Source organism: Chiloscyllium plagiosum, unplaced genomic scaffold (genome assembly GCF_037043375.1).
Source record: "Chiloscyllium plagiosum isolate Xiang-an unplaced genomic scaffold, Cpla_swu_hap1 HiC_scaffold_5, whole genome shotgun sequence".
Taxonomy (NCBI): Eukaryota; Metazoa; Chordata; class Chondrichthyes; order Orectolobiformes; family Hemiscylliidae; genus Chiloscyllium; species Chiloscyllium plagiosum.
The window spans coordinates 121,343,699-121,357,137 of NW_028270143.1; positions in this window are offsets into that span (position 1 = coordinate 121,343,699).

Consider the following 13,439-nt stretch of genomic DNA (forward strand, 5'->3'; position numbering starts at 1 on the left):
ACTCTGATATCAAAAAGTGGATTAAATTCTGGTCTGTAGATTGAATGGGTTCATTGCTCCAATGGCAATTCCATACTGCAGGAGAAAGTGAGGACTGCAGATGCTGGAGATCAGAGCTGAAAATGTGTTGCTGGAAAAGCGCAACAGGCCTGGATGCTGCCTGACCTGCTGCGCTTTTCCAGCAACACATTTTCAATTCCATACTGCAGCCTTGCTTATTCTCCTTACACCCCATAGATTGATGGGCCACTCAATAAAAGTTTACAAGATTATGACAAACACAGAAAAAGTAGTCATGACAACCATTCCCATTAGTTGATGGTACAAGGACTAGGGAGACAGATTTAAGATTTTGGCCAAGCCATCCAGAAGGGATATGAGGAAGAATTTTCTTACACAACCAGTGGTAATTGGATCTTATTGCTAATGAGGATGGTGGAAGCTGAGAAAATCAATGATTGCAAAGGAAAATTGGGTGAGAAATAAACTTACAGGACAATAGGGTACACAGCTGACTGGATGTGACTGAATGGATTGCTTTGCAGAAAGCTGCATGGGCTGCATGGCCTGCAGTGTCACAATGCCTCTATTTCACATCGAAATTCCAAATTACACGACACAACCTTACCCATTAGCATAGGGTTATGGAATTCCTTAACATATGTCTGCCCCACCCCATGGCATTCAACTTTACTTCTCACCTTTGTTTTTGGACTTGCTCTTTATTCAACCACATATCACACCCATTCAGAAAGAGCTCCCTTACACACAGAGATCCTATCACTTCTCGACAGGGATTCAAAACTGAAATCCTGATTGTCAACTTTCCTGGAGAGAGTGCTTACCCTGAGGAAACTGAAAACCTACCTCGTCAAGATGGTCTTGTGGTTGTCTTCCCTTTAAGATAATTATAAATACAGAAAAGGGTCTTCTAAATTGGAGCTGGATTGGCTTGGTGGGAAGCTCTCTTGCCTTTCAGCTTGAATGCCCTGAGTTCAAGTCCCACTCCAGAACTTGTTGGTCATAAAAGAGCCCAGCCACTAGTGCAGACACGTCAGTGCAGATCAATGCTAGTCCCTAGCCTGGATAAGCTGCGAGGTTTTGCTGTAGGAAGGGTATCCAGCTGTCAAAGAATCTGCAAATCCACACATGATAGAGGAGTGATAAGCCAGCACTGTGGCAACCTCATATAGCCTGTGACAAACTGAGAGAACAAGGAAATGCGAATGTTGATCTTAATGGTCAACCACCACATGGGTAGTTTGCTGGAAACCAAGCCTCTGGATTTGTCACAACAAATTTTGAGTACACCATATTCCTCAATTTACCCAATTTTCAGAACCAGGTTGATAGAAAGGATGGACCAGGTTTCTGTACTTGACAAGAATTACTTTTTAATCACAAAATAATAGACTCTAGCACCAATTAAACAAGATATACAAAAGCACAGGGAAAACAACTTATGGGCAGAGGAAAACTGGAATGCAGTTCAATGGTTTTTTGTTTACAGGTGGCTGAAATCCTTATGATTCCAGCACATGCCTTGCTCCTCCTAGTGTCAGGAAAACAAGACTTTATTGAACAGTTTTGCTCCTGCAATTGTTGCAATCTGAATTACACTGCTCACTCAATCTGGTTTCATAGAGGACCCCAGCACAGAAAAGGCCCTTCCGCCCACTTAGTACACGCCAATCAAAGACAAGCATCGACAAGCATTTTCCAGCACTTGTCATATAGCCGTGTATGCCTTGACATCACAATTTCACATCTAAATACGTGTTAAATATTGTAAGGCTTTCTCCTCCACAATAAGAGTCTCAATGCAATTAAAGACAGAAAGTGCCGCAAAAGACTTGGAAATTAAGGCAGTGTCTGTGGAGTAAGAGATAGAGTTTAATGTTTCGAATCAGTGACCTTCCATCACTATCTGATCTACTGCGAATTCTCCAACTTTTGCTGCTTTTATTTCAGATGCCCCTCTCTCCCAGTGCTTTTTACGACCACTGCTATTCACGACCCCTCTACCAGCAAATGAATGATGAAAGGGTTAAGAATCTGACACCTTGACTATGGTTTTGCAGAAGGTCAAAGTAATTCACCCCTGCAAAAGAATAGAAATCAATGCTCAGTTTAGATAAAAATCAATAAGAATCAAATCACAGGTCTCTCTGGGAGTGGCAGAAGGGAGGGATGAAATTAGCTAATAGTTTAGTGCAGTATTACTTTTTTTTATTCATTGGATGTGGGCCTTGCTGGCTGGCCCAGCATTTATTGCTCGATCGTTAACTTCCCTTGAACTGAATGGTTCAGCCATTTCAGAGGGTGGTGAGGAGTCATTGATTGGAATTACATTGGTTGAGTGAGGTTTTGGAAGACTGATGGGTGTCTAATGTGTTGCCTTTATCTAAGAAAGGTTGCAAGTAAAAGCCTGGGAACTATAGACCAGTGAGTCTAACGTCAGTAGTGGGTAAGTTGTAGAAGAGGATTCTGAGAGACAGGATTCATGTGCATTTGGAGAGGCAAGGACCGATTAGGGATAGTAGGCACGACTTGTCATGGCTCACAAACTTGACAAGAATGTTTTGAGGATGTGACCAAGAAACTTTATACAACGCAGTATGTCATATGCTTTATTTAACTGGATATTTCCAGGTTCTGAGCACCATCCTACAAATAATAGTGAATATATGTGCTCCAGAACTTGCCGCCCCCTGAGCCAAGCTCTTCCAGTTCAGTTATAACGCTGGCATCTCCCCGACAATGTAGAAAATTAGCCCGGTATGTCCTGTACACAAACAGCAAAAGAAATCCAACCCGGCCAATTACTGCCCCATCAGTCTACTCTCGATCATCAGTACAGTGATGAAAAGTGTCATCAGCAGTGCCATTAAGCTGCACCTGCTCGGCAATACCCTACTCACTTAGCCAAGTGTTTCAGCGCCTGACATCATTGTGGTCTTTGGACATGGACTTGAAAATGTTCAGAAAAGATTTACAAGGTTGTCACCGGGATTGGACAGTTTGAGCTATAGAAAGAGGATGAATAGGCTGGGCCTTTTTCCCTGGAGTGTCACAGGCTGCGGGGTGACCTTATAGAGGTTTATAAAATCATGAGGGGCATGGATAGGGTGAACAGCCAAGGTATTTTTTCCAGGGTAGGGGAGTCCAAAACTAGAGGGCATAGATTTAAGGTGAGGGGGTAAGATTTAAAAGGGACCTGAGAGGCACCCTTTTCATGCAAAGGATGGTGCATGTATGGAATGAGCTGCGAGAGGAAGTGGTGGTAGCAGCAGGTGCAATTACAACATTTAAAAGGCATCTGGATGGGTACTTAAATAGGAAGGGTTTGGAGGTAAATGGGCCAAATGCTGGCAAATGGGACTAGGTCAGATTTGAGTGTTTGGTCAGCACAAATGAGTTGGACTGAAGGAACTGGTTCTGTACTGTATGACTCTATGACTGTATGATTCTCTAAGATAGATGAGGGCAGAACAGTAGACTTTGTCTACACGGACTTTAGCAAGGCCTTCGACAAGGTTCTGCATGGTAGACTGGTTAGTAAAGTTGGATCACATGGGATTCAGAGAGAGCTCGTCAATTGGATACAAAATTGGCTTGACATTAGGAGACAGGGGATAGTAGTGGAGAGTTGTTTTTCAGACTAAAGGCCTGTGACCAGCAGTGCTCCACAGGGATCAGTGCAGGGTCCACTGTTGTCTGTCATTTAAATAAATGATTTGGATGTGAATATAGGAGGGATGGTTGGTTAGTTTGCCAGTGACACCAAAGTTATACACCAAAGTATAGTGGTCAGCGAAATAAGTCGTTTAAAAGTACAACGGGATTTTGATCGGCTGGTCCAAGGAGTGGCAGGTTGACTTAAATGCAAGTTGTTGCATTTTGATAAGACAAACCAAATAATGTTAGGGCCCTTGGGAGTGTTCAGGTACATAGGTCCTTGAAGGTTGCGTCACAGGTAGACAGGGTGGTTAGGAAGGCATTTGGCCAGAACATTGAGTATAGAGGTTGTGATGTCATTTTGTGTTGGACGTTGGTGAAGCCACTTCTGGCGTACTGTGTACAGGTGTGGTCACCCTGCTATAGGAAGGTTATAATTAAATTGTAAGGGGTACAGAAAAGATTTACTAGAATATTGCTGGGACTGGAGGGTTTGAGTTATAAGGAGAGGCTGGATAGGCTGGGACATTTTTTTTTCTGGACTGTAGGAGGTTGAGGAGTGATTTTTGAGGTTTGAGGTTTATAAAATCATAAGGTGCATAGATAAGGTGAATAACACATGTCTTTTCCCTAGGACAGGGGAGTTCAAAATGAGATGGCATAATTTTAAGGTGAGTGGGGAAAGATTTTATCATAGAATCCCTACAATATGGAAGCAGGCCATTCAGTCCACACCGATCCTCTGAAAAACATCTCACCTAACCCCCTCCCACCTTATAACCCTTCATTCCCCATGGCTAATCCCCCCAACCTACACATTCCTGGACACTGTGGGTAGTTTAGCATAGCCAATCCACCTAAGCTGCACATCTTTTGACTGTGGGAGGAAACCTGAGCATCCAGACAAAACCCATGCAGACACTGGAAGAATGTGCAAACTCCACTCAGACAGTGAGGGGGAAATTAAACCTGGATCCCTAACACTGTGAAGCAGTAGTACTAACCACTGAGCCATTGTGTCACCCTTTAAAAGGGACCTGAGATGCAACCTTTTCGCACAGAGGGTGGTGCATATATGAAGTGAACTGCTAGAGGAAGTGGTAGTTGCAGGTACAGTTACAATAGTTAAAAGACATTTGGGCAGGTACATGGAGTCGTAGAGATGTACGGTATGGAAACAGATCCTTCAGTTCAACTTGTCAATGATGACCAACTATTAGCAAGTTTTGAGAAGGTTTGTAGCTCAGGTTGAGATTCTGGATGTAGGTTTGCTCGCTGAGCTGGAAGGTTCATTTTCAGACGTTTCGTCACCATGCTAGGTAACATCTTCAGTGAGCCTCTGGACGAGACGCTGCTGATGTTTCCTGCTTTCTATTTACATGTTTGGGTTTCTTTGGGTTGGTGATGTCATCTCCTGTGGTGATGTCATTTCCTGTTCTTTTTCTCAGGGGGTAGTAAATGGGATCCAAGTCAGTGTGTTGCTGGAAAAGCACAACACGTCAGGCAGCATCAAAGGAGCAGGATAATTGACGTTTTGGGCATAAGCCCTTCTTTGATGCTGCCTGACCTGCTGCACTTTTCCAGCAACACATGTTTAAGCTCTGATCTCCAGCATCTGCAGTCCTCACTTTCTCCTAGTCCAAGTCAGTGTGTTTGTTGATAGAGTTCCAACCGGTTGGAACTCAGTCTCAGTATGACTTCCCAACTCCATGCACTGACCAATAAACATAAGCAAACCAAACGCCTTCTTCACTATCATGCCTGAGTGCAACTCCATTTTCAAGAAACTATGAACCTGCACTCCAAGATCTCTTTGTTCAGCAACAATCCTCTGGACTTACCATTCAACATATAGGTCTTTCCCTGATTTACCCTACCAAAATGTAGCACCTCACATTTATCCAGATTAAACTCCATCTGCCACTCCTCGGCCCATCTGATCAAAAAGGAGCAGTTGACCTGCACAGCTGACTAATCAAGCAGTGAATTTCACAGCAGACTACCTGTCCAGCATCTCTGGACATCAGAGTTCAGTCTAAGAAAAATAAACGTGAATAGGAAAGATTTAGAGGGGCTAAGTCCAGAACTGAAGGACATAGGTTTAGGGTGAGAGGGGAAAGATATAAAAGAGACCTAAGGGGCAACTTTTTCATGCAGAGGGTGGTACGTGTATGGAATGAGCTGCCAGAGGATGTGGTGGAGGCTAGTACCTTTGCAACATTTAAAAGGCATCGGTTTGGCTATATGAATAGGAAGGGTTTGGAGGGATACGGGCCGGGTGCCGGCAGGTGGGACTAGATTGGGTTGGAATGTCTGGTCGTCATGGACGAGTTGGACTAAAGGGTCTGTTTCTGTGCTGTACATCTCTATGACTCTGTAAATAATACTAATTTAGTTTCGGAAACCTGGTTAGCACAGACAAGTTGAATGAAGAGTCTGACACTGTGCTGTAGGACACCATGACTGTATGTCATGTAGGCCAGATCAGGTAAGGAAGGCAGATTTCCTTCCCTAAAGGATATTAGTGAATCAGATAGGCTTTTTCAATAATTAATATTGGGTTTTTTTTGCTGTTCTTTCACTCTCTGGATCGGATGTCACAGTGCATGAGATATACTGCCTTTTCCCCTCTGGGACTATGTGTCACAGTGGGTTAGATACACTGTCCTTTCCCCTCCTAGGAACACATGTCATAGTGGGTTAGATACGGTGTGCTTTCCCCCTGTAGGACCAGTGTTACAGCGCGGTAGAGACTCTGTCCTCCCCCACACCTCTCCCCCAAGATCGGGTTTCACAGTGCATTAGATACACTATCCCTTCCCCTCTGGGACCAGGTATCACAGTGCATTAGATATGCTGTTCTTTCCCTCTTTGGGACCAGGGGTCACAGCGCATTAGATGTACTGTCCTTTCCCCCTTTTGGACCGAGTATTACAATGCAACAGATACATTCATCCTTCCCCGTCTGGGACCAGGTATTATAGTGCATTAGATACACTATCTGTTCCCCTCTGGGACCAGGAATCAAGTGCAATAGATACCACTGTCCTTTCCCCTTCTGGGACCAAGGGGTCACAGTGCATTAGATACATTGTCCTTCAAATTTCACCGTAATGGGACTTGTACCCTTGTTTCCAGAACATTATACTTGGTTTCATAGAGTTACTGGTCCAGAGACATTACACCCTTCCATTAAGGAAGGGAGTGGCATATTTCTCTCAAATTCTATGCTCACAAAGATGGTCTGCCTCATCTTTACTGTGCACTGACAAAAGAAACTGTCTGTGCTGAAATACATGATTTACATAGCCAACTGGAAGATCTACGGACCCTCACCTCCTCTGTTGTAGTCCCTTCTCTCCTTGGAGGCTGCGGTATGCATTTTGGAAACCCTTTTTATGAATACCACAGACCTACCACTTTCTCAGTCAGTGCGGTGAAGGGTAAAACATAAATAATTTTCTCCAATTTGTCTTTAGGGATGGAGCAAAAGGTTGTTAATTTGAGAAATTACATTTCCTCGAGCATTTACGGTCCACAGCATTTCCACGCTGTCTCTGCTTCTCCTACATTCCCAGTGGCACCACCATTTATGTTAATGTGGAGCTGCCTTTGTACTCCTGAAGAATTCACTAACTTGTGAGTTCAACCTATTTTGAGATTGACCAAAGCTCAATTAAAAATCCTATCATATTGTTACCAGAACTGTAAATGATGCATACATTTATGTAGCATCTTCTGTGAACCAAGGATGACACAATACACACTGCCAAAAACATTTGATGTGTAGGTACTGTTTTAAATTGAAATTGCAACAGCCAATTTTTACACACAATTTGTACAATGTCTCACAGATTGGAACAAGCCTGGCCAGGTGGTTCTCATTGACCAAGAGATTCCTGATTGGGACTGTTAACCTATGCCAATCAGGAAGCCCTCGCTGACAGATATAAGCAGGACTCTTGCCTGCCCCTCTTCCGCGGTTACGTTAGAGCCCGGGTGTCCTTGGAGAAGGAGCACGCGGTGTCCACCAACACCCTGGAGTTGTTCAGGGAGAGGTGGGCGCCGCAGGGAGTGGAGTGCATCATTTCTCCCTCCAATTCTATTTTGATTTAGTCCCTACCCTCCCCTTCACTGTTTTGATCACACAGCACTGCCCTTTGATGTGAAGGGCAGTGTTTGTCACTGGCCACCCGGGTGTTTTCCTATCTTCCTGGTGGTGGAAATTGAATAAAGATTGGTGCACTTTGTGTCTTCCACTGTGTCTCACACCTGCACACACACACCATGGGTGCTGGGGATAAAATAAGCACTACCGCACTTAGGCGGTAGTGTGGGGGTTAAAATAAAATATAAACAAAAAAAAAAAAAAAAAAAAATAAGCAGGACTCTTGCCTGCCCCTCTTCCGCGGTTACGTTAGAGCCCGGGTGTCCTTGGAGAAGGAGCACGCGGTGTCGGCCAACACCCTGGAGTTGTTCAGGGAGAGGTGGGCGCCGCAGGGAGTGGAGTGCATCATTTCTCCCTCCAATTCTATTTTGATTTAGTCCCTACCCTCCCCTTCACTGTTTTGATCACACAGCACTGTCCCTTGATGTGAAGGGCAGTGCTTGTCACTGGCCACCCGGGTGTTTTCCTATCTTCCTGGTGGTGGAAATTGAATAAAGATTCGTGCACTTTGTGTCTTTCACTGTGTCTCACACCTGCGCACACACACACCATGGGTGCTGGGGATAAAATAAGCACTACCGCACTTAGGTGGTAGTGTGGGGGTTGAAAAAGAAAAAAAAAGACAAAAAAAAAATAAGCAGGACTCTTGCCTGCCCCTCTTCCGCGGTTACGTTAGAGTCCGGGTGTCCTTGGAGAAGGAGCACGCGGTGTCGGCCAACACCCTGGAGTTGTTCAGGGAGAGGTGGGCGCCGCAGGGAGTGGAGTGCATCATTTCTCCCTCCAATTCTATTTTGATTTAGTCCCTACCCTCCCCTTCACTGTTTTGATCACACAGCATTGCCCTTTGATGTGAAGGGCAGTGTTTGTCACTGGCCACCCAGGTGTTTTCCTATCTTCCTGGTGGTGGAAATTGACTAAAGATTCGTGCACTTTGTGTCTTTCACTGTGTCTCACACCTGCGCACACACACACCATGGGTGCTGGGGAAAAAAAAAAATATAATAAGCACTACCGCACTTAGGTGGTAGTGTGGGGGTTAAAAAAGAAAAGGAAAAAAAAAAGGTAAAAGAAAAAGAAAAAAAAAGCAGGTGGTTTTTGAGCAAAAAAAAAATTAAGCAGGACTCTTGCCTGCCCCTCTTCCGCGGTTACGTTAGAGCCCGGTTGTCCTTGGAGAAGGAGCACGCGGTGTCGGCCAACACCCTGGAGTTGTTCAGGGAGAGGTGGGCGCCGCAGGGAGTGGAGTGCATCATTTCTCCCTCCAATTCTATTTTGATTTAGTCCCTCCCCTCCCCTTCACTGTTTTTGATCACACAGCACTGTCCCTTGATGTGAAGGGCAGTGTTTGTCACTGGCCACCCGGGTATTTTCCTATCTTCCTGGTGGTGGAAATTGAATAAAGATTCGTGCACTTTGTGTCTTTCACTGTGTCTCACACCTGCGCACACACACACCATGGGTGCTGGGGAAAAAAAAAAATATAATAAGCACTACCGCACTTAGGTGGTAGTGTGGGGGAAAAAAAAAGAAATGAAAAAACAAAAGAAATAAAAAAAAAAGCAGGTCTCTCAGGAACTCTCCTCACTCCGGGGACTGGCTCTGAGCTACCTGGTCAGAGTCCATGCACTGTACACATGTAAATAAAGGGTGACTTGGTAATGGGATACCGGCCTCTGTGGAGTTATTTCAACTCACAGTATAATTGTGGGTTGCTATAGTCACAGAGGGCCATAGGCTACACTCTCATTAGAGAGAGAGAGATACAACTGGCAGTGAGTTTATCTGAGAATTGTGACCCCTCAGGTTGAAGTGCTGAGACACTCTGTTGAAGCCATGCGCACAGAGTTGTGGCTGGATTAACAAACTGTGCAGTCTATCTGGATGATGTAGTGATTTTTAGTGAGTCCTGAAAAGGTCACATGATACAGTTGGCAGAGCTCTTTGAATGATTAAGAGAAGCAAAACTAGTAATAAACTTAAAGAAAATAGAATTTACAAAGGCAGAGTTGATGTTCTTGGGACATAACATTGGTCATGCAAAAATGAAGGTCATCGAGGAATTTCCACAACCAACCTCAAAGAAAGAGGTGGTTTAATTTTGGGACTAAGCGGATTCTATGTGAAGTTTGTTCCTAACGTCAGCAGCACAGTGGCACCGTTAACAGATTTGCTGAAGAAGAACACAAAATTTCAGTCATCAGAACAATGCCAGGAGGCATTTGGCAATTTAAAAGCAGTATTAACCACCACACCAGTTTTAGCTACACCAAACGTTTTGAAACCCTTCAAATTTGCAATAGATGTTAGCAACAAAGGTGTTGGAGCTGTACTGCTACAGGAAGATGATGATGGAATTGAACTGCCAGTTAGTTACTTTTCAAACAAACTGAACACCCAGCAGAGAAAATACAATATAAAAAAGGAATTATTGAGTTTGGTACTGGCCTTACAGCATGTTAATGTTTATGTCATGAACAAGGTGTCGGTTATGTACACGAATCACAATCATGTTACATTCTTGGATGGATTTAAATACAAGAGTTCAAAGTTTGTGCGAAGATTTGTAGCTCGGGTGCTCGTTGTTGTGGTTCTGTTCGCCGAGCAGAAAAAAAAACTTCCAGCTCGGTTAAATACAAGAATATGAGACTTTCGTTGGAGTCTTATGTTACAGACTTTTTACAAATCATACATGTTGTGGGTCATAAGAATGTGATAGCAGATGCTTTATCATGATTTAACGGATAAAGTATAAATAAGATTGAATAGATACCAATGTTTTATATATAGAACATAGAACATAGAACATAGAACATTGCAGCACAGAACAGGCCCTTCGGCCCACGATGTTGTGCCGAACATTTGTTCTAGCTTAAGCACCTATCCATGTACCTATCCAATTGCCGCTTAAAGGTCACCAATGATTCTGACTCTGCCACTCCCACAGGCAGCGCATTCCATGCCCCCACCACTCTCTGGGTAAAGAACCTACCCGTGACATCCCCCCTATACCTTCCACCCTTCACCTTAAATTTATGTCCCCTTGTAACACTCTGTTGTACCCGGGGAAAAAGTCTCTGGCTGTCTACTCTATCTATTCCCCTGATCATCTTATAAACCTCTATCAAGTCACCCCTCATTCTTCGCCGTTCCAATGAGAAAAGGCCTAGCACTCTCAACTTATCCTCGTACGACCTATTCTCCATTCCAGGCAACATCCTGGTAAATCTCCTCTGCACCCTCTCCAAAGCTTCCACATCTTTCCTAAAGTGAGGCGACCAGAACTGCACACAGTACTCCAAATGTGTCCTGTACAGCTGCAACATCACCTCATGACTCTTGAATTCAATCCCTCTGCTAATGAACGCTAATACACCATAGGCCTTCTTACAAGCTCTATCTACCTGAGTGTCAACTTTCAAAGAGCTATGAATATAGACCCCAAGATCCCTCTGCTCCTCCACCTTACTAAGAACCCTACCGTTAACCCTGTATTCCGCATTCTTATTTGTCCTTCCAAAATGGACAACCTCACACTTGACAGGTTTGAACTCCATCTGCCACTCCTCAGCCCAGCTCTGCATCATATCTAAGTCCCTTTGCAGCTGACAACAGCCCTCCTCACTATCCACAACTCCACCAATCTTCGTATCATCTGCAAATTTACTGACCCACCCTTCGACTCCCTCTTCCAAGTCATTAATAAAAATTACAAACAGCAGAGGACCCAGAACTGATCCCTGCAGAACTCCACTTGTAACTGGGCTCCAGGCTGAATATTTACCATCTACCACCACTCTCTGACTTCGACCGGTTTGCCAGTTCTCTATCCAACTGGCCAAATTTCCCACTATCCCATGCCTCCTGACTTTCCGCATAAGCCTACCATGGGGAACCTTATCAAATGCCTTACTAAAATCCATATACACTACATCCACTGCTCTACCCTCATCCACATGCTTGGTCACCTCCTCAAAGAATTCAATAAGACTTGTAAGGCAAGACCTACCCCTCACAAATCTGTTCTGGCTGTCCCTAATCAAGCAGTGTCTTTCCAGATACTCATAAATCCTATCCCTCAGTACCCTTTCCATTACTTTGTCTACCGCCAAAGTAAGACTAACTGGCCTGTAATTCCCGGGGTTATCCCTATTCCCTTTTTTGAACAGGGGCACAACATTCGCCACTCTCCAGTCCCTTGGTACCACCCCCGTTGACAGTGAAGACAAAAAGATCATTGCCAACGGCTCTGCAATTTCCTCTCTTGCTTCTCACATAATCCTAGGATATATCCCATCAGGCCCAGGGGACTTGTCTATCCTCAAGTTTTTCAAAATGCCCAACACATCTTCCTTCCTAACAAGTATCTCCTCTAGCTTACCAGTCCATTTCATACTCTCCTCTTCAACAATACGGTCCCTCTCATTTGTAAATACTGAAGAAAAGTACTCATTCAAGACCTCTCCTCTCTCTTCCGACTCAATACACTGTCTCCCACTACTGACCTTGATCGGACCTACCCTCGTTCTCGTCATTCTCATGTTTCTCACATACGCATAAAAAGCCTTGGGGTTATCCTTGATCCTACCCGCCAAAGATTTTGCATGCCCTCTCTTAGCTCTCCTAATCCCTTTCTTCAGCTCCATCCTGGCTATCCTGTACCCTTCATCGCTCTGTCTGAACCTTGTTTCCTCAACCTTATGTAAGCCTCCTTCTTCCTCTTTACTAGACATTCAACCTCCCTTGTCAACCAAGTTTCCCTCACACGACCATCTCTTTCCTGCCTGACAGGTACATACATACATATCAAGGACACGTCGTATCTGTTCCTTGAAAAAGTTCCACATTTCACCTATCTCTCTCCATAACCAAGGTGAAAGTCACAGAATTGTGGTCACCATCACCAAAATGCTCACCCACTAACAAGCCCATCACTTGTCCCGGTTCGTTACCGAGTACCAAATCCAATATGGCCTCCCCTCTGGTCGGACAATCTACATACTGAGTTAGAAAAGCTTCCTGGACACACTGCACAAACACCGCCCCATCCAATCTACTTGATCTAAAGAGCTTCCAATCAATATTTGGGAAGTTGAAATCGCCCATGACTACCACCCTGTGGCTTCTGCACCTTTCCAAAATCTGTTTCCCAATCTGTTTCTCCATATCTCTGCTGCTATTGGGGGGCCTATAGTAAACACCCAACAAGGTGACTGTTCCATTCCTATTTCTGACTTCAGCCCATACTACCTCCAAAGGCAGATCCCCCTCGAACTGCCTTTCTGCAGCCATTATACCATTTCTAATTAGCAACGCCACACCCCCTCCTTTTTTACCACCCTCCCTAATCTTACTGAAACATCTGTAACCAGGAACCTCCAACAACCATTCGTGTCCCTCTTCTTTCCACATTTCCGTGATGGCCACAACATTATAGCCCCAAGTACCAATCCATGCCTTAAGTTCACCCACCTTATTTCTGATACTCTTTGCACCCATCTCTGTGTCCGCAAGTATTCCCTGTCAGTGCTACCTTCTCCACAGCCTTCCTACATTCTTGGACATCCTGAAAAACAGCTAGCCTACTTGCTGGACTACA